We start from the raw sequence: 20596 nt of genomic DNA on the forward strand, positions 1-20596 counted from the left end.
CACAGTGCCCCCAGGTCCCCTAAGAGCCCTCGGTCCCTACAGAGCCTGCCAACCATCCACAGTGCCCCCTAGCATGCTGCAGTTTTCAGTCCCCAACAGTGTGCCACGGTGCCTCCCCTGACTCTACAGTGCCCTGCAGTCCTCCAAAGTTGCCCCTGCAAAACCACTAGCCTTCTGGGGAGGCCCCCTCCCAACCTTCCACAATTTCCCCCCAGCTCCCTTCAGGAACCTCATCCACTACAGGGCCACCAAATCTGCTGCAGAATCCCTTAACCTGCTTCATTCCCCACAGTCACACCCAGCCCCATCAAGAGATGTTATCAGGCTATATTTTCCTGCAGGTTGAATGTGTGAATGGGATAAATACCTGCATTATGGCCAATAGATGGCGCCGACTATGATAGGAAAGAAGTATGCTCCTCCGCTCCATCTAGTGGCCATAATGAGGTATTTTCCCTATTTACACATTCAATTTGTGAAGAATATAGCCTGAGAACAAACTTACATGCCTTTTTGAAGGACAAGCATCTATGCAAAGTACACCTCATTGTGTAATGGACAAACTTAGTTGCACACAAACAACTGATTATGATAGCTGATTAGGCCCGTAGATTACAAATCTGCTAAGAATTGCTGTATGTATGGGGTGGAAACAAAGAAAGAACAATGATGGGTTATCAAACATTCAGGATAGGCATATGATGGCTGTATATTTTAAGAAACTGTATTTACCAAGTAAGGAAGAAGCGACATCTAAGTGCCCTGGTAAATATTATGAAGTAAAGAAAAGCATCCTTTGCTGAGAAGTCCTAAAGAGCTGGACCATCTTTGACATGAATCCACCTTGTCAGTGCAAAGAAGGCCAAAAACACCTTGTGATCAATGCAGCAAATGCCCATTTAAATATGAGAGCTGCCATATTTATTACTGACTCGGATGAGGAGGTCTTTCTGAATGCCCCCGATATATTAATATAAACTGTTTATTTTAAGCAGTTAGTCTGAAGACCCCCATGTATTGCAGGGAACTTGCTAATTTCTAAGAGCCAATGTGATGAAGTGGTGCCAATCAACAACGTACACATTTAAAACCCTTAAAAGTGTAATTTATATATAGAAATGTATATATATATATATATTATAACATTGAAAAACGATGTGCCTAAACTAAGATTGCTACTTAAGGGTGGTAACATATATTAGGGTAGGATATAGTACTAGTGCTTTCACCAGAGAAGACCTATAAGGTGTCCTACTGCTGTGCACAGAACTCAGTATAAAGATAGACATGAAGGTTGCCATTGCTGACTTCTCATTCTACAAATGCTCATTGCCTGCAATTTTACTGACCCTTTGGCTTCATTATTTTGAGCCTCTAACCCAGAACAAGTATGCAAATAAAGATTTGTGAATTTAGAGCCAGTTTAGGCTGCAAGCCAGTTTTGTCTGCGTACTTAGCATTGTTACAACACAAGGCACTAGTTGCTTAAAAAAAATGAAGTTAAAAAAAAAATATTTAAATGTGACATGTATCGCAGCTTGTGGTGCGATGAAATGCATTCACATGAAGAGCGGTGCAAAATAATGCAGCTTGTTTGAATCTAACGCACCACACCTCAACCAATCTCTGTGTTGTGATAAGGCCCATAGACAACAAGTGTTTCCTATGTAGCCTGGTGTTGGGTCTTCATTGATCTGTGCAGATCACCGCAGCTCAACTAATGCAGTATGACTGAGCCCTTACTCTGTATACTTGCTTCAGGGCAGTGACTCAAACAATTGAAGCCACTGGGCCAGCATAACATTCAGGCAACTAGCACTTTAAAGCTGGATGGTTCGAATCTTAGCGTGTTCAGCAGGAGATTCGAACCATCTTTGGGCAGGCTGAATATACCCAAGTCAATCCATTGATAGACTTGGATAAAAACAGCATGTTGGATTTCTGGCATGCGATTATTGGCATGCTTTAGCCTCTAGAAGTAATCATTGTGTTCCCCCTGCAGGGACGGCTCCCTGTAATCCCCAACCCCCCCCCCCCCCCCCGCCCAGGAGAACATAACAGCTCCACAGGAAGGTTTCCCCCATGAACACTGTGTTGATGGGGGAATCAAGTAATTTTCTTTCCTGCAACCCGTGGTTGCAGAAAAGAAAGTCGCACCATCTATGGCCTGCCTAACAAGGTTTCAAGTTTAGAAAAGTTTAAAGCTGAAATCTGGGTATGAATGTTTTTACAAAGTTACAGTGGACCAGTCTGGACCAACTTAAAGGGGTTGTGAAGGTAAAAAATGTTTTTCCTAAATAGCTTCCTTTACCTTAGTGCAGTCCTCCTTCACTTACCTCATCCTTCCATTTTGATTTTAAATGTCCTTATTTCTTCTGAGAAATCCTCACTTCCTGTTCTGTCTGTAGCTCCACACAGTAATGCAAGGCTTTCTCCCTGGTGTGGAGTGTCATGCTTGCCCCCTCCACTGGACTACAGGAGAGTCAGGACGCCCACTAACACACAGCTCCTTTCTCTATCTGCAACATAGAGAGTGTTATGACTCTTCTGTAGTCCAAGGGAGGGGGCGAGCACGACACTCCACACCAGGGAGAAAGCCTTGCATTACTGTGTGGAGTTACAGAGAGAAGAACAGGAGCTGCGGTGGCTCAACGCGATTGGCACTGCGCTGACAAGCCATTCACCTCTGCAGCTAGGGGTTCGGATCCCGGTCTCGGCTACATGTGAATTGAGTTTGGTGGTCTCAGCCCGGCTCCCGGTGGGTGTGCTATGCGAGGTAAGCCTGCGCTTAGTACGCCCACCCCCCTCCCACAAAAACCACCACACTTACACGCACTCGAAATTGGGTTAACATCACGCACTTTGACCACGCGGTCTCTAAAAAGCCCGTTGGGCTTCAAAGCGGAGCAGGTAGGGCGGGCTGTGTGGGAGGACCCCCTCACACACCTGCCATTGCCACCAGGGGCATGGAGAAAGGTGGCAGATTGCCTCTGGGGGAGGCCTGCCTACTCCCAACTCCTGCAGTCTGGCTCCTCTCTCGAGTACACGCACAAAATACACTTTAAAAAAAAAAAAAAAAGAAGAACAGGAAGTGAGGATTTCTCAGAAGAAATAAGGACATTTAAAAGCAAAATCGAAGGATGAGGTAAGTGAAGGAGGACTGCACTAAGGGAAAACATTTTTTACCTTTACAACCCCTTTAAGTATGTATGCGCCATACCTTTGGAAGCTGGAAATCACTGTAGTAGGCACCACTACTATAGTGATCCCTGCCAGCTTTCAGGTCCAATGCCGAGTGGTTGCTTTGCTGTTAGTAAACACAGGAAGTGGTTTGCTTGGCACAGGATCCATTCAGAGAACACGGCATCTTCTCAATGAATGCAAAGTGTTCTTTGTTTGGATAGTGTCACCGCCTTGCATCGCCACCTCCAATCAGAAAACACTTTGTATTCATTGAGAAAATGCAAATTGTACTCCGAATGGCACCAGGTGCCAAACGAGAGTGACCTTATGTGTTCACTTGGCAGCAAGGCAACCCGGAAGCTAGAGGCAATCACTGTAGTAACAGTGCCTACTACAGTGATTTGCACTTGCCACGGGCATCGACCAGGCATGACCAATGCATAGTTACATTGATTCAAGCTGGACTAATGTAGCTATGCAAAAATATCCATACCTGGAATTCAGCTTTAAGAATTGTAGCTCCTGGATTTCTCCTAGTAAAGGTTTACAATAATGTCCTAGCTGTTACTACCTAGTTTTACTGTGTAGACAGCCCTGTGTTGTGTACACTGCTTATAGGATAGAGGTCTTCCTAGATGCAACGGCACTGGCAGAACCGAATTATAAGCGGCAGTGTTTATTTCTCCTACAGGTGGCGCTACTGATAACATTTTTCTTTAGATCTTGGCTGTGTACCCCTCGGGTACGCTGTCTGGCAAGAGATCACTCTATATAATGATCAGAAGCAGCTGGGAAATATCCATGAAGCACTAATGTACACAACCAGTGTGCCTCCATACTTAGTGACAGTAGTGTCAATAACAACACACCTGACTTGGCAACTTCTTTTCCAGCAGCAAGGCTAATAATTGCGTATTTTCTGTTTTCTAATACCTTTGCCATCTTTTTTTTATGTTTTGAGATAATTTTATTTATGATAAATAACACTGATGTACTTTTAAGTGTCTGTAGTAACATTTAGTGGGTTGTTTTTATGACTGTTTTGCCATTGTAAATTTGTTCTTTACAGATATGAAATAAAATTGCCTTACACAGGATAAAAGTTCAAAGCCATAAAGAAAGACAGGAGTTGTACTTGAATCATTATCATCACACGCATCGAAAGTATCCAAAGTGTTCCAAATAAAAAGGCATAAATATTTTATAGAAAACAAAAAAAGTATACATAGAAACCATAAGTCAGGGGTGGGCAACCTTTTGAACACAGTGTACCGAAAAATGTTTTGTAAAATAAAATTGTCAACTTCACACTCATAATCACGAAAAGGAATTTTTATAAAGTAAATGTTGTAGACTAGTTGAGTAAGGCCTCATGCACACTGGACGTTTTTACAGTCGCTGTTTTTGGCTTCAGATGTTTTTTTCTACAGTCAATAAACTCCCCAGCATGTTATCCTAGGTGTCCATGCACACATAGGCTCTTATCAACTGTTTTTGGCTGTAAAACACCCCTAAAACTAGTGGGTTCTAAGAGGAGTTTTTCTGCTGTTTTCAGCTGTAAAAAAAACAGTGAAAAACGATACATAGATTCATGCAGTTCCATACTACAGTGATTTGCAGTTGCCACGGGCATCGGCCAGGCATGACATTTGCATAGTTATATGCCTTCATGGATCAGACTTGTTTTTCTAGCACATCCCACAGATGCTCGAATAGAGATCTGGACAATTTGAAGGCCAATTCAACACTTCGAAGACACCTTGTTCCATTGCTGTTAGTCCAACAACTCTAAAGCCCCATACACACCATCAGTTTTCCTGCAGGTTTTTCTCTTCAGGTTTACCAAAACCATGTAGTGCGAGGGCCTGCCTGATTGCATACAAACTGAAACTCTTGAGGTTTTACCTCATATTTAGATGGTTTTGGTAAACCTGAAGAGAAAAACCTGCAGGAAAACTGATAGTGTGTATGGGGCTTAATGCTGCCGGGCAGAGGCACTAACCAGTAAGCTACTGTGAAGAAATTAATCCGGATGGCTGCACTTCCAAAAATCCTTTTATTGAAGCTTCATATGACAAGTGGTTGACAGATGGAGCAGGGGACAAAGAAGTAGATGCGTTTCACGCAAATGTTAGCGCTTAGTCATTACCTATTGGAACTAGTCACCACAATCACATATATACTGCTCTAATGTGTTATCATTAGGTTACAGGTGAACTAACCAATTAAAATTAGTACTCAGCTGGTGTTACAAAGAAATCCAGGCAAATCTGATGTAAAGAGTTCGGTCCAAATCCACTGCCAGAAAAAATCTGATACACCAATTGAACTCAGAGCAAACTCGACACATCAGTCAAAATCATTGTATAGTTACAACATACACACTCTGGCCCAGATTCAGGTACGACTTGCGTGGGAGCAAGTGTGATTTGCGCCGCGCAAGTACGGATTTGCTCCCAGGCAAATTTGCGGGTGACCCAGAAAGCAAGCTAAGCCTGAAATGTGCCATTTTTGCACGGAGGCAGTTTCTCTGCCCCGGCGCAATTAAGGGGCAATTTTGCTCAGGGAGCAACTTGCGCTCTCATGGTTTTCCCTCAGCAAATATGCAAATGAGGAACTGCCACTGATTCATAAACTTGCGCGTGTGAGGAGCATTTTGCTCCCAAAGCGCGCAAGTTGTTTGGCCGGGGCAAATTTGCACTTTATAAAAGCAGGGGCAAGTTAGCAACAGATGGCCACAGGTCAGCTGGAGAGCAACTACAGCAGCACCAAGACAGACGAGCTGAACAAGCAGAGCACCCACACTTTCTGGATCTCACATCTGTGTGCCAACATGCCAGGGGCAGCTACAAAATAAAAAAAAGCTCATAATCTGAGCATCAATAATAAAAAAAAAAAAAATCTGAGCATAACCAAAAAACAAGCTCATAATCTGAGCCACCAAAAAAAAAAAAAAATGGTCATAAATTATTTTTTTCTTTTGGACATCCTTGGCCCAAGGGTGCCCCGGCTCTGGCTCCTCAGACGCCGTGGTGGAGCATGGGGTGGGGGCATCAACCCCTACTTCATCTCTCCTGGCAGGTGGTGGCGTTGGCCAGGCGGTTGAGGACGGTGTTGGTCTGTCCCAACATCCTCATCTGCCATGTGGTGGTGATCCTCAACTGCCGTCGGGTAAGTCTCCCCTCCTCCCGCACAGCAGCAGTGTTGGCCTCCACCGCACCTGCCAACCTGCTCACCTCCGAAGTTAATAATGCAGTGGCATCCTGCTGTTCAACCAGACAGGTCACAATGGCTGCGCAGTTGCCACTAACATCCTCCAGGGTCTCATTCTGTCGGTCCCCCCGGTCAGCATGGTGGGTGAGGGCCTGCTGGACAGAGGAGGAGGAGGATTCCAGGCTGTCCGCCACCTGCCTCAGGTCTCCCACCATCTCCCCTATATGGCGGGTCTGCCGGGCCTGCTCCTCCTGCAGACCCTCACGGAGGCTGGAGGGTACACCCCTAGTTTTAGAAAGAGCCTTCCTTGGAGGAGAGGCTGGGGCACGAACTGAGGAAGCAGAAGGGGAGGGGGTCACACAGGAGGGAGTGACACTGGAGGGGGGACACTGGAGGGAGGGACACTGGAGGGGGATGATGTTATAGTCGGGGGGTGGTGGGTCGGTCAGGGATGGTGGGATCCTCCTGGAGGGACACTGCTTCCTCCAGATTGAGGATAACGGCCTCCTCCACCACGTCCTCCTCCCTAGATGGACTCTGGCCGATATCCTCCTCCACCAACATGCCCAGGATCTGCAGAGGGCCTGACTGCACCCCATGATGTTCTGGGGATGGCGTGGGTCGCCCTACAGCCGACGACGGCCCAGCCTCATCATCAACATCTGTGGATGACACAAAACAAAAATGTTGCTGGAGCAACACACTTATCACATGTTCCCTTCTACCCCCTCCCATGATACACAGCAGATATGAGAAACAAAAACTTGTTACATGTTCCCTTCTACCCCCTCATATGTTCCCTTCTACCCCCTCATATGTTCCCTTCTACCCCCTCATATGTTCCCTTCTACCCCCTCTCATGATACCACGCAGATATGAGAAACAAAAACTTGTTACATGTTCCCTTCTACCCCCTCATATGTTCCCTTCTACCCCCTCCCATGATACACAGCAAATATGAGAAACAAAAACTTGTTACATGTTCCCTTCTACCCCCTCATATGTTCCCTTCTACCCCCTCCCATGATACCACGCAGATATGAGAAACAAAAACTTGTTACATGTTCCCTTCTACCCCCTCATATGTTCCCTTCTACCCCCTCCCATGATACACAGCAGATATGAGAAACAAAAAACTTACCAGTCCCCAAGTCCCCAACAGTGGAGTCATAGCCTGGCAGTCCCTCCACCTGCTCCAGCGCTAGACTCTGAGAGATGACCTCCTCCTCCGGATTGAGTCGCACAGAACAGGCTGGTCCTCCTCCGGTGCCCCTGCTGTGCTTTTTAATGAGGACAATTTTGTCCCGGACGCGACGCCGCATGTCCGTGAACTTTTTCTGGATGTCCATCCAAGTCCAGTCCTCAAAGCCCAGGGCATTGATGTCTAAGGTTATCGCCTCAAATATTGCCCTCCTTTGGGCTACGGTAGTATTTTGGCGTTCAGCGCCATACAGAACAGCAGTATGGCGCGTCAGTGCCTCCAGCATGATCTCCATCTCCGCTGCCACAAAATTAGCCTTCCTCTTTTTTTTTTTTGGCTGGGAGGTGCCATCTTGCAGCAAAGGGCAAAATTACCTTGTTCAGGGGGGGGGTGGAACAAGCAGGATGTAATTTTGCACAGGACCTGCGCAGGTCTGCCCCTATTTATTTGCTCAGTGCAAGCAGGTGGGCAAAATTTGCCCTGAAAATAGGCGCAAACCACTGCTGAGTGGAAAAAAGATCATTTGCATAGGGCACACCCACTTTCACTTGCGCTGCCTTAGGCCCTGATTTTTGCCTTAAAGGAGCAAGTTAGCAGACAAAAGGAATCCTGAATCAGGTGGCAATCTTTCCAATTTGCCCCAGCGCAGAGCAAATCAGCTGCTCTTCACATGTGTAACTAAAGGGCAAATCTACCTGAATCTGGGCCAATGAAGTTGATGTTGAGAACAAATGATTTTAAAAACAAAGTGTTAGAACATCATGAGGACCGATACTGGCATATTCCCAAAGTATGTGCAAAGTCTTGAATGAACGTCAATGGGGGGAAAAAAAAGAGGAGAGAAATAGGTGCTAATAGACTGCAGGAAACTAGCTAAGAAAGAAAGAGAGGGGAAAAAAGGGGGAGAGAAATAGGTGGCTAATAATTACACCTTCAACGTAGAAAAAAAGAGAGAAAACAGAAAGAAAGACCCAAGAAAAAAAGTACATGGTATAAAATGATACCCAATGGGGTATCACTCAAACTAGACATTGGCAATGAATAGAGATGCTTACTGAATACAGTTAAACATATACAGTATACACATATTATCAGTGTGTTGTCATATACGATCGAAAAGAGAAAAAAAAAATGATAAGTAAAAAAACTATTTATCCTCAATAAAACATGTGAGAGATAGATTAGTGTTAGGTCCTCCAGGTTGTACAGTACCTAAAGTATATATCCAATACGCCTCACGGGGAGGAGTAATCAATCACCATCACCTCCTCTATTAGGTGATTTGACATGTTCAATCACCATGCCACGTAATTCATGAACTTGATGTTTAGCTGCCACAAAATGTAAGGCTACTGGTTTGTTAGGATCCGCCTGCTCACCTTTTTCGGTCTTAGTTAGTGCTACTCTGATATCGCTTCTATGTTTCTGAAAATGCTTTTTGAAAGGGACAATAGTCTTATCGACATACGTCAGTGCACAAGGGCACTTTAAAATGTAAACACAAAAATCAGCGTTAAAGTAATCCTGTATGGGATATCGACCTCCCATGCGTGGGTGTGAGAAATACTCACCACAGATAAGCGAATTGCACACATTGCAATTATAGCACCTAAAACACCCAGTTTTCTGAGATATCTTAGGTGCGATTTTAGCATAATTATGCCGAGGATCTGCCTGTACCAAATGGTCACGTAGTGTCCTTCCTCGTTTATACGCCATCACTGGTCTGGTTTTAATCGCAGATCCCAGGGACCTATCTGATTGCAATATGTTAAGATTACGTTCAGTAGCATGTTTGATAGTACCTGACTCTTGGTTGAATGTATGAACAAACAAGGGGCGAGTAATAGGAACTCAGGTCCTACTATTACCTACCAGTGCCTTATCAAGAGCCTGATCCAGGACTGATCTGGGGTATCCACTCTCCAGAAATTTGTGATACATGGTATCAAGTTCTTTCTTTTTGTCTTGCTCATCTGAGCAGATACGCAGAACTCGTACGAACTGTGAGATCGGCAGGTTCTTACGTAAATGTGTAGGGTGTGCCGTGAAGGGGCAGCAGGGTATTCATATTGGTAGGTTTGGTGTATAGGGATGTAATTATAGTACCATTGGTGATGGTAATGAGCACATCAAGGAATGGAATAAGCTCACCTGAGAGTTCTGGATTAAATACTATCCCTTGAAAAACACAGTTTAGGAACTCTACAAACCTACCAAAATCAACCTCACTCCCCATCCAAATAAAAAAGATATCGTCAATATACCTCATCCATTTTTTTACATATTTACCGAATAGGGGGGACAGATAGATGTATACTTCCTCGAGATAGCCAACAAATAAGTTGGCAAATGAGCTACTGTACCATGTACTTTTAATCTTGGGTCTTTCTTTCTGTTTTCTCTTTTTTTCTACATTGAAGGTGTAATTATGACACTTTTGCTCAATATGGCTGGTGATTAAAGAGACCTAGGCTTTTTGTCAGGTCCCAGCAATATTAAATATATAGGCATTGACTGTTATAGCTTTTTTTTGAGCATATAAGATTTTAATCACTTTTGAGATTAGCCAGAGCCTTTGGTGTGATAACTATACGCACCGTTTTGCAATTTACAGCGTGTTTGTCTCAGTATCTATATAATTTTTTTATTTTTTCTCTTCATGTTTTTTTTTCAGATTTAAATTAATTTATTTTTTGTTTATTTTATTCTTATTTTTGTTATTTTTCTTATTATTATTCTTTTTCTTATTTTGCTTTTTTTAGATTAATTTCATTTCAGTTTTATTTCAAATTGTGGTGTGGTGGGCGTGCATTGTGTAAAATAACCATGACCCGACATGATTGACGTTTTTCACGAACGGCGCATGCGCCGTCCGTGGACATATACCAGTGTGCATTGCTCCAAATACGCCGCAAGGACGTATTGGTTTTGACATGAACGTAAATTACGTCCAGCCCCATTCACGGACGAGTTACGCAAACGACATTAAATATTCAAAATTCGATGCGGGAACGACGTCCATACTTAACATTGGTACGCCGCATGTACGCCACCATATAGCAGGGGTAACTTTACGCCAGAAAAAGCCTAACGTAAACGGCGTATCTGTACTGCGTCGGCCGGGCGTACGTTCGTGAATTCGCGTATCTAGCTGATTTACATATTTCTAGGCATAAATCAGCGCACACGCCCCTAGCAGTTACGATCCGACGGCGTAAGAGACTTACGCTGGTCAGATCTAATAGAAATCTATGCGTAACTGATTCTAAGAATCAGGCGCATAGATACAACGGCACAACTCAGAGATACGACGGCGTATCTGGAGATACGCCGTCGTATCTCCTTTGTGATTCTGGACCTAAGTATACTGCCGTAACTCGAGTATGTTGATGGGCAGACTTCCGCTGGGCTGAAGCTTCCCCTTAGGCTGGCATCTGTAGATATCACTTTCCAGATGACTGGGAAAAAGCATCTTCCTTTCCGTAAGTTCTTGGTTTGTAACCACCAACTGAAGCTTTGGCGCACCTGTGAGGACAGGCGCATGGGTAGATCCAGAGCTTGGATCTTCCTGTTCCAGATGGCTAGAATGCTGCCCTGAAGTAGTCTCGAATGAAACTGGGCATAAAGGACGGCCTCGAAAGAGGCTACCATCTTGCCTAACAGACGCATGCAAAGGCGGATTGAAGGTCTCTTCTTTGCCTTGACTACGTAGATCAGGTCCCTTAGTAACTTGATCTTTGATTCTGGCAAGAATACCCAGCTTTGGGTTGTATCTATGATCATGCCCAGATACTCTACCCTTCTGTGGGCTTGTAGAGTGGACTTTTGTAAGTTTACAATCCATCCTAGGTGTTCCAGGTATTTTATAGTGGTGAGCACTACGTGGTCTAGTCCTGCCATGTCTAGTCCGGCCCTGGTCTTCCTTTGCTTTTGTATTTGGCTGGAAATGCTGTCGCCACTGGCTGGAGGTAGTTTTACCAGGGGCTGGGGAGAGAGAATGTTTAAAACAAGGTCGCTTGCTTTTCCTCTTTTCTGGTAGCAGTGTAGATGTTCCGCTATATATCTTTTGGATGTATTTTTCCAAATCTTCCCCAAAAAGGCGTTCACCATGAAACGGAAAACTTGTGAGAAGCTTTTTACATGGTACCTCTGCAGACCAATGTTTTAACCAAAGGACTCTGCACATATGCACCAACTGGAGTGTAAGACGAGATGCTTGCTGGATTGAATCTCTCATAGCATCTATAGTAAAGCATAAGGCTTTAGGTACATTTTCCCATACTTTGGCCTGTTCTGGAGATAACTCCTTTAGCCCCTCTTTTACCTGGTCTTTAAGAACCTGACACATACCCACTGCAGCTAGAGTGGGTTGTGCAACTGACCCTGCCAGCAGGAAGGAATATTTCAGTAAGGATTCCAACCTCTTTTCTAAAGGGTCCTTAAACACCTGTATGTCATCCACTGGACAAGTCAGGTTCTTGTTTACACAAGAAATAGCTACATCTACTGCAGGTAAACTCCACTTCTTGGTAAATTCCTCCTCCATGGCATAAATAATCTCAAACTTTTTTGAAGAGAAGCGATTATCTGGATGTAACCATTCTGAATAAATAAGCTTTTTTTTTAGCAACGAATGAACTGGAAAAGAGCTTGAACTCTGCAGAGATTTTAACGAGCCCAGAGGAGACAGGTGAGTCAGATAACTCCGAAGATGGCAGTTTGAATGCAGTTCGCACTGCTTCCGTATAACATTGAACCTGCGATCTTAGTATCTGGGAAGCGGAAAAGGGTTCCTCCGATACCCCTGAACCGTCCGACGACTCATCCCTGTCCTCTGTGGGTAAAGCTTCAGCCTCCTTTTCCTCTTTAGATTTTTCTGACCAAGGATCTAAATTTACTGAAGGGGATCTCTGCTTCACTTTTTGTCCCCCTGTGAGGATTTAGCGATTAAATTAGCAATTTTTTCTTCTAATTTTTCCATGGCTGCAACAAAAGTGTCTTCAGCGACATATGCAGGCCCAGGTGCCACTGGAGAAACTCCTGATAGTGGCAAAGGTTCCTCCTGTATAGGCAAATCAAGGCTTACAGGGGAAGAAGGTACCGAGCTAGCCACCTGTCTACTGCGGCGTTGCTTTCTTGCTCTTAGCCTCTGAACCTTTCCTAAGGGAAGCCATCTGACCAAGCCACAAGCTGAGGTACCAAACAGCATATACTACTGTGCTCAGTTTAGCAAACATTAAGTATGCAACCTGAGACAAGGAAAAACGCATATATTGAGAGTCCAAGGGCCGCACACCCCAAAATGTTGTAGAGACAAAAATGGAGAAATTCCCCCCGGGGGCTTTAAAGCGACATATTGTGTAAGGTATATTAAATTCGAAGACATGGAAATATATAAAAAAAATTCTTTACTAGGTTTCTGTATCACGAGTAATGAAGATGCAGATAGTTGTAATATAAAATACATTCAGGTTACAGACAGTTGGAGACCTATCTCAACAACAATTAAATGTTATATGATACAATGGAATAATATATAGTGCCATTGATGAAGTAGCTTCCATAAGAATACCCCGACGCGCTTCGACCACAATTTGGTCTTCAAGTATGCAACCTAAACACACAGTTTCATGCTACAGAGTAGGTGTCTCTCTTTGGTAGTGCCCCACCAACCACCTAGAGCTTATGTGCCCCCGAATGCTGCTGTGTCCCAAGGGAAGTGCTGCCGGCCTCTGGGATTGCTTTCTGGCTTCTGCCTGGGCACCATCTTCGAAATAACGGCGTGCCCGAGCATTTAACACCAAAGATAGATCCCAAGGAGGCACATGTTTAACGATCCTGGGAGCATGTCTAGATCTGGCTGAAAGGAACCTCCTGACTAAAGGATCTTCCGCTAGCCTCTTGTCTGAAAACACAGACAGGGCCACAACCTGAACTCTAAGGGTGCCGACAGATAGTCCCTTCTCCATTCCTCTGTGTAAAAAATCCAATACACAGGGAGTGAAAAAATAATCTAAACCGGATTTCCTTTGCCAGTTTTCCAAACTTTCCCATAGATTCTTCTAGTAAAAAATGGGGTTGGGACTTTATATGAGGCATGTGGTTTGGGTCACCACAGGCCTCCATCCCTGTAAGGATAAAATATGGACGGTTGGGACTTTAAATGAGATGCGATTAGCAATATGCGATTAAGTATAAATATATATATATAATGGCAAATGTAAAAATTCTTACCATAAAGACCAGGCTCAAAAATACCAAACCAAAGAAGCACAAAACCAAATTAGTCTGTCTAACTGTATGTAATTAAAACAGAGGTTCAGTTGCAGTCATTTGCAAATGTCTGGGAAGCTGCAGGCCACGTCACGGCACTCTGTGTAACTGCAGTCCTAACTGTGATTTTTAAGGCCTCCAAAGGAGGAACCCAGGTGTGCTAATTAATAGACAGGGAGCAGAAAGCAACATAGAACCGCCCCTATCTATGGTTGGTCTGGCAAATGAGAGCACTGAAAAAACAAAATACAAAAAACAGGGGTGAAACCAAAAACATGCCTACCAAACCAAAATACCACCAAACTGGGTGCGGACCACATCAAACTGGGTCAGCTAGTCAAAAAACGACAATGCATGAATTAACTTGTTGGTGGTAGATCTGTGGAGGCAATGTGTGACACTCCTGGAATCGCATCTCCATCCCTGGTTAATGTAAAAAATGGGGTTGGGACTTTATATGAGGCATGTGGTTTGGGTCACCACAGGCCTCCATCCCTGTAAGGATAAAATATGGACGGTTGGGACTTTAAATGAGATGCGATTAGCAATATGCGATTAAGTATTGGTTTGGTATTTTTGAGCCTGGTCTTTATGGTAAGAATTTTTACATTTGCCATTATATATATATATTTATACTTAATCGCATATTGCTAATCGCATCTCATTTAAAGTCCCAACCGTCCATATTTTATAGATTCTTCTAGTTGCCAACTTGCGGCTGTCCAGGATAGTTTGAATAACTTTCTCTGAACACCCTTTTGCGCCGCTCAGCCTCCAGGCCGTGAAATGGAAGGTCTAAGGGTTTGGATGCAATACTGGTCCCTAATGGAGTAGATTCTTTCGATCTGGTAGGGGTCAGGGAAGATCCACAGAGAGGGTCTTCAGAGAGGAAAAACAACTCCCCCTGGGCCACCAGGGGGCAATCAGAACCACTTCTGCCCGATCTTGAATAATTTTCCGAACTACCAGAGGCAGGAGGAAAAAAAAAAAGGGGGAAGGTGTAGGCCAGAGCGAAATCCCATCCCCAAGGACCCCGTCTCTCTCTCCAGTGAGAAAAATGCAGGCAGCTTTCTGTTGAGATCGGAGGCAAAAAGATCCACTGCAGGAAGGCCCCATCTTAGCACAATCTCCTGGAACGTGCCTTGATGTAACTCCCAACAGCTGGAACCGACACTCTGCTCAGATAGTCCGCCAGCATATTCTCTGAACCCCTGATGTGGACTGCTCTGATTAAGGTGACATTAATTTCTGCTCAGGACAGAATCTGCTATAGCGTTAGAAGTGACTCCGAACAAGTGCCCCCTTGCTTGTTCAGGTATGCCACTGTAGTTGCATTGTCTGAAAAACAAATAGGTATTTCGAACTGAGCCTCTCTTGCAGAGCCAAGAGAGCGTTCCCTGAAATTTGAGGAGCGGCCTGCCTCCTCTTCATAACCAAGCTCCCTGGGCCTGCCCGTCCTGAGGGTGCGCACCCCAGACTGGCATCTGTAGCAACCTTCACTGGAGCATGTTGTGCCCAGTTCTTCCCTCCCTGCAGGTGTTCCCGCTGTTCCCATCAGGAGAGATTGAGAAAATCCCCTCTTGGTAGATGAACAAGCTGATCTAGAGAATCCTTCCTGTGATCCCAATAGCACAAGAGAAACGCCTGAAGGGGCCTGGAGTGTAATTGGGCCCAGGACACCCCTGGGATGGCTGCAGTCATTAAACCCAATAACTGCATGATCCGCCGAAGCAAGATCTGTGGGAGCAATTTGAAGACCTGCACGGCGAGAAGAAGTTTCAAAATTTTCTCCTCTGGAAGAAAAATCTTCCGAGCAACAGAGTCTATTAGATAACCCAGAAAAAGTATGTTCTGGGAAGGTACCAGACAAGACTTCCGTTGACTTTCCACCCCAGATTCTGAAAGGTCTGCAAAACCAACTGCAAATCCCGGATAAGGGACTCTGTCTCGGGCAAAGATCAGAAAATCGTCCAGATATGGGATGATCGATACACTCTGTATCCGAAAAAAATTTGGGGCGCTGCCGAAAGGGAGGGCATCGAACTGCCAATGACTCGGCCCGTTGTCAATGAGAATCGCAAATCTGAGGAACCTTTGGTGGTTCGGGCAGATAGGTACATGAAGATAAGCGTCCTGAAGATCCAGGGTAACCATGAATACCTCTGGCACAGGGTTTGACAAATTTGCTTGGAATCTAGGAGCCAGCTAAAAAAGTTAGGAGCCAGAAAACGCGGCCCGTCTAGCCGAGCTTGCGCGCAGAACGCATACGTGAGTAGTGCCCACATATGTAAACGGTATTCAAACCACACATGTGAGGTATCGCCACGATTGTTGGCGCAAGAGCAATAATTCTAGCCCTAGACCTCCTCTAACTCAAAACATGCAACCTGTAGAATTTTTTAAATGGAGATTTTAAAGGGTAAAAGTTTGTCAAACCCTGCTCTGGCCACAATAGATTCCTTACAGAATAAATGTTTTCCATCCGGAAACGTCTACAGAGAATAGATTTGTTCAGGATGCTTAAATTGATGACCATCCGGAAGCCACCGGAGGCTTTCTGAACCAGAAAGAAGTGGGAATAAAGGGCCAGATCCTCAAAAGGGATAAGACGGCGTAACTGCTGTTACGCCGTCGTATCCCTGTTCCTAACTATGGAACTGATCCACAGAATCAGTTTTCCATAGTTAGGCAGAAGATCCGGCATGTGTAAGGGACTTACACTGCCGGATCTTAGGATGCAGTACCGCATCCGCCGCTGGGGGCATTTTGTGTCGAAATGCCGCCTCGGGTATGCAAATTAGCACTTACGGAGATCCACAAAGCTTTTCAGCTTCGTTTTTCTCCGTAAGTTTTAGTTTGAAAACGCAAAATTAGGGCTGCTTTTACAAAGTGTAAACTGTTTACACCTTGTAAAAACAGACCTTTCTGTCCAGCGACGCGATTTTTTTTTTATTTTTAATTTTTTTTTTCGCCGTATCTTTTTTTTTCCCCGACGCAACTTTATTGACCCATCACAATCCACAAAGCTCGGCGTAACGTAATTTTGCACTATGCACGTCGGGAAAATGACGTCACGAGCATGCGCAGTACGGCCGGCGCGGGAGCGCGCCTAATTTAAATGGGAATCGCCCCCATGAAAATAGGAACGCCTTGCGCCGGCGGAATTTAAGTTACACAGCCCAAAATTTCTAGGTAAGTGCTTTGTGGATCAGGCACTTAGGTAGAAATTTTAAGGCAGTGTAACTTAAATGGAAAAAATTAAGTTACGCCGGATCTTTGTGGATTACCCCCAAAATCCCCGGAATTTTTCAACAGGGGAAATTACCTCTTCTGTTCCCCACATGGAGACTAGATTCAACATGGCTTGCCGTCTTTCTTGGTTTCTCGGCAAATGAGTAAAACATTTTTAAGAGGAACGAGCTAGGACCTCCACCAAGGAGGAACCGAATAAGAGCTTGCCTTCAAAGGGGATGCCACAGAACTTGTTCTTGGAGATAAGGTCCCCCTTCCAAGACTTAAGCCAGATCACTCACCTGGCAGAATTAATGAGAGCAGAAGTTCTAACTGCAGCTTTCACAGGATGCAGCTGCATCAGCCAAGAAGGCTACTGACTTGGTAATAAGTGGGAGGGACTCCCTAATTATCTCTTTGGGGGTGACGGATGAAAGGAGATCATCCAGACGCTGAACCCATACATCCAAATTCCTAGCCACAAAGGTGGATGCTACAGCCAGTGGCGGCTGGTGAAGTTTTATGATGGGGGGGCGCAATACCCCGCCCTTCCACATTTGGTCCCTCCCACTTCTCATAGGCCACACCCCTTATAGAATCCACCACTCCGTCCCCTGTATTCCACTCAATGTCAGGAGTATACAGCTCAGCGTCACAGGACAGAGTATATAGCCCCAGCATCACAAATCATGGTATATAGCGCAGCCTTACAGATCGGTGCAAACAAACTAAAATATGACACTGTTAGTAATGAAGGACTCGAAATGGGCAGGAGATTACCAGAGACTGCGGACATACTGCACAAGATTACCAGAGACTGCGGACATACTGCACAGGATTACCAGAGACTGCGGACATACTGCACAGGATTACCAGAGACTGCGGACATACTGCACAGGATTACCAGAGACTGCGGACATACTGCACAGGATTACCAGAGACTGCGGACATACTGCACAGGATTACCAGAGACTGCGGACATACTGCACAAGATTACCAGAGACTGCGGACATACTGCACAGGATTACCAGAGACTGCGGACATACTGCACAGGATTACCAGAGACTGCGGACATACTGCACAAGATTACCAGAGACTGCGGACATACTGCACAGGATTACCAGAGACTGCGGACATACTGCACAAGAGTACCAGAGACTGCGGACATACTGCACAAGAGTACCAGAGACTGCGGACATACTGCAAAAGATTACCAGAGACTGCGGACATACAGCAGGAGATTACCAGAGACTGCGGACATACTGCAAAAGATTACCAGAGACTGCGGACATACTGCAGGAGATTACCAGAGACTGCGGACATACTGCAAAAGATTACCAGAGACTGCGGACATACTGCAGGAGATTACCAGAGACTGCGGACATACTGCACAAGATTACCAGAGACTACGGACATACTGCACAAGATTACCAGAGACTGCGGACATACTGCACAAGATTACCAGAGACTGCGTACATACTGCACAAGATTACCAGAGACTGCAGACATACTGCAGGAGATTACCAGAGACTGCGGACATACTGCAGGAGATTACCAGAGACTGCGGACATACTGCAAAAGATTACCAGAGACTGCGGACATACTACACAAGATTACCAGAGACTGCGGACATACTACACAAGATTACCAGAGACTGCGGACATACTGCACAAGATTACCAGAGACTGCGGACATACTGCACAAGATTACCAGAGACTGCAGGAATTACTTGTCCTGCGACTTGGGACTTAAATGTTGCATGACAAGTCGTACCCCATGATTTCCAATGAGAACCGTTCATATCTGTGCGACTTCAAAGTAGTCCCTGCATTACTTTGGTCCCACTTTGATGCAACTTGAGGTCCATAGACCTCCAGAATACACAGGTATTTGCTTTAAGTCACATCAAAATTGCAGTAGAATTGTGCAACTTTCAGACTGCATTAGCCTGAAAGTCGCAAGATTCTGCCACAATTTTTTGGTGCGATTTTGCAGCGACTTGAAGCAATGCCTATGTATTCTGGAGGTCTATGGACCTCAAGTCACATCAAGGTGGGACAAAAGTAATGCAGGGACTACTTCAAAGTTGCACAGATATGAACAGTTCTCATTGGAAATCATCGGGTCCAACCTATCCTGCAACTTTCCAGTCCCAAGTTGCAGGACAATTTGCAAGCGGGGGGTGCGGTGGTGTTGACGGCCGATATTTTCCCTGCACATTAAGTATAAAAAAAGTTTTTTTTTTTAATAACTGGGGGGGGGGGTAGTGTTACCGGACGCTATTTGTGCTGTAATGAATTTTTACATAGAAAAGAAATGTTGTTAATAAATGGGTGAATGAATTATAAAAAAAAGATTTTTTTAATAACCGTTATTGGAAAAATCTTTTTTTTATAATTCATTTACCCATTTATTAACAACATTAATTTTCTATGTAAAAATTCATTACAGCACAAGTAACACTACAGCTGGCAGTAACACTACCCCACCAGACCACCCCCCCCCAGTTATTAAAAAAAAAATTTTTTTTATACTTAATGCTAAATTGAATCAAATATAAAAAATAAACTGTTAATAAGCTTAATATATTTAACTAATATTAAATAAAAAAAAAACATTGATTGGGGGGGGGGGGGGGTTGTTGCCTGGCATTATTTTCGCTGAATATTAAATATTAAAAAATATTTTGAAAAAATATTAAAAAATATATAAAAAAGAAATTGCCGGCCGGACGCCGAATACGATTGTGGAAATACGATTGTGGGATTCGCGGGAGGGGTTGGATGCTGCTGTGAAGCGCCCGCCGATGTAGAGACAGGCAGGCTTACCTCTTCCACGGTCGGGCTCACTAAGCTCGCGCTGACCCGACGTCACTTCCTGTTTTTCCTGTGACGTCGGAACGAGCACAGAGACGGGCGGGTGCACACAGACAGTGTATGCACCCGCCCGGCCATAACAATACACTCCATCGCGCCTGAAGCAAGTGGCGCGATGGAGAGCGCCACAAAGGCATATTTTTTGTGCCAATGTAGCGCCGCGTCTGCAATCCCGTGATTGCACAGACGTGGCGCTACTCCTCCAGGACTGTTCCCGGCGTCCGGCGCGCGGACATAGAGCACATAAGGCCCTTTTTTGGGGAAAAAAAATTCTTAAAGGGACAGATTTAAAAAAAAATGTTTTTTTTTTTTTACTGACTGTGGGATGGGGGCGGCGCCCGGGCGCCCCTATGGACGGGCCGCCACTGGCTACAGCTAGACCCAAGGACAAAGCTGAAGCATTCTAGGCCCCCTGGCGGTATGATTATTTCAGAAAAAAGGTGCTGAAAGCGGTACCATTATTTGCAAGGAAATTTGGCGTTTTTTGGCCTGTAATTCTTAGGCCCCATACAGACGAGCGGAAAGTCCGATGAAAACGGTCCGCCGGACCGTTTTCATCGGACATGTCCGCTCGGAGATTTCGGTCTGATGGTTGTACACACCATCAAACCGAAAT

The sequence above is a fragment of the Rana temporaria genome, chromosome 4 (genome assembly GCF_905171775.1).
Source record: "Rana temporaria chromosome 4, aRanTem1.1, whole genome shotgun sequence".
Lineage (NCBI taxonomy): Eukaryota > Metazoa > Chordata > Amphibia > Anura > Ranidae > Rana > Rana temporaria.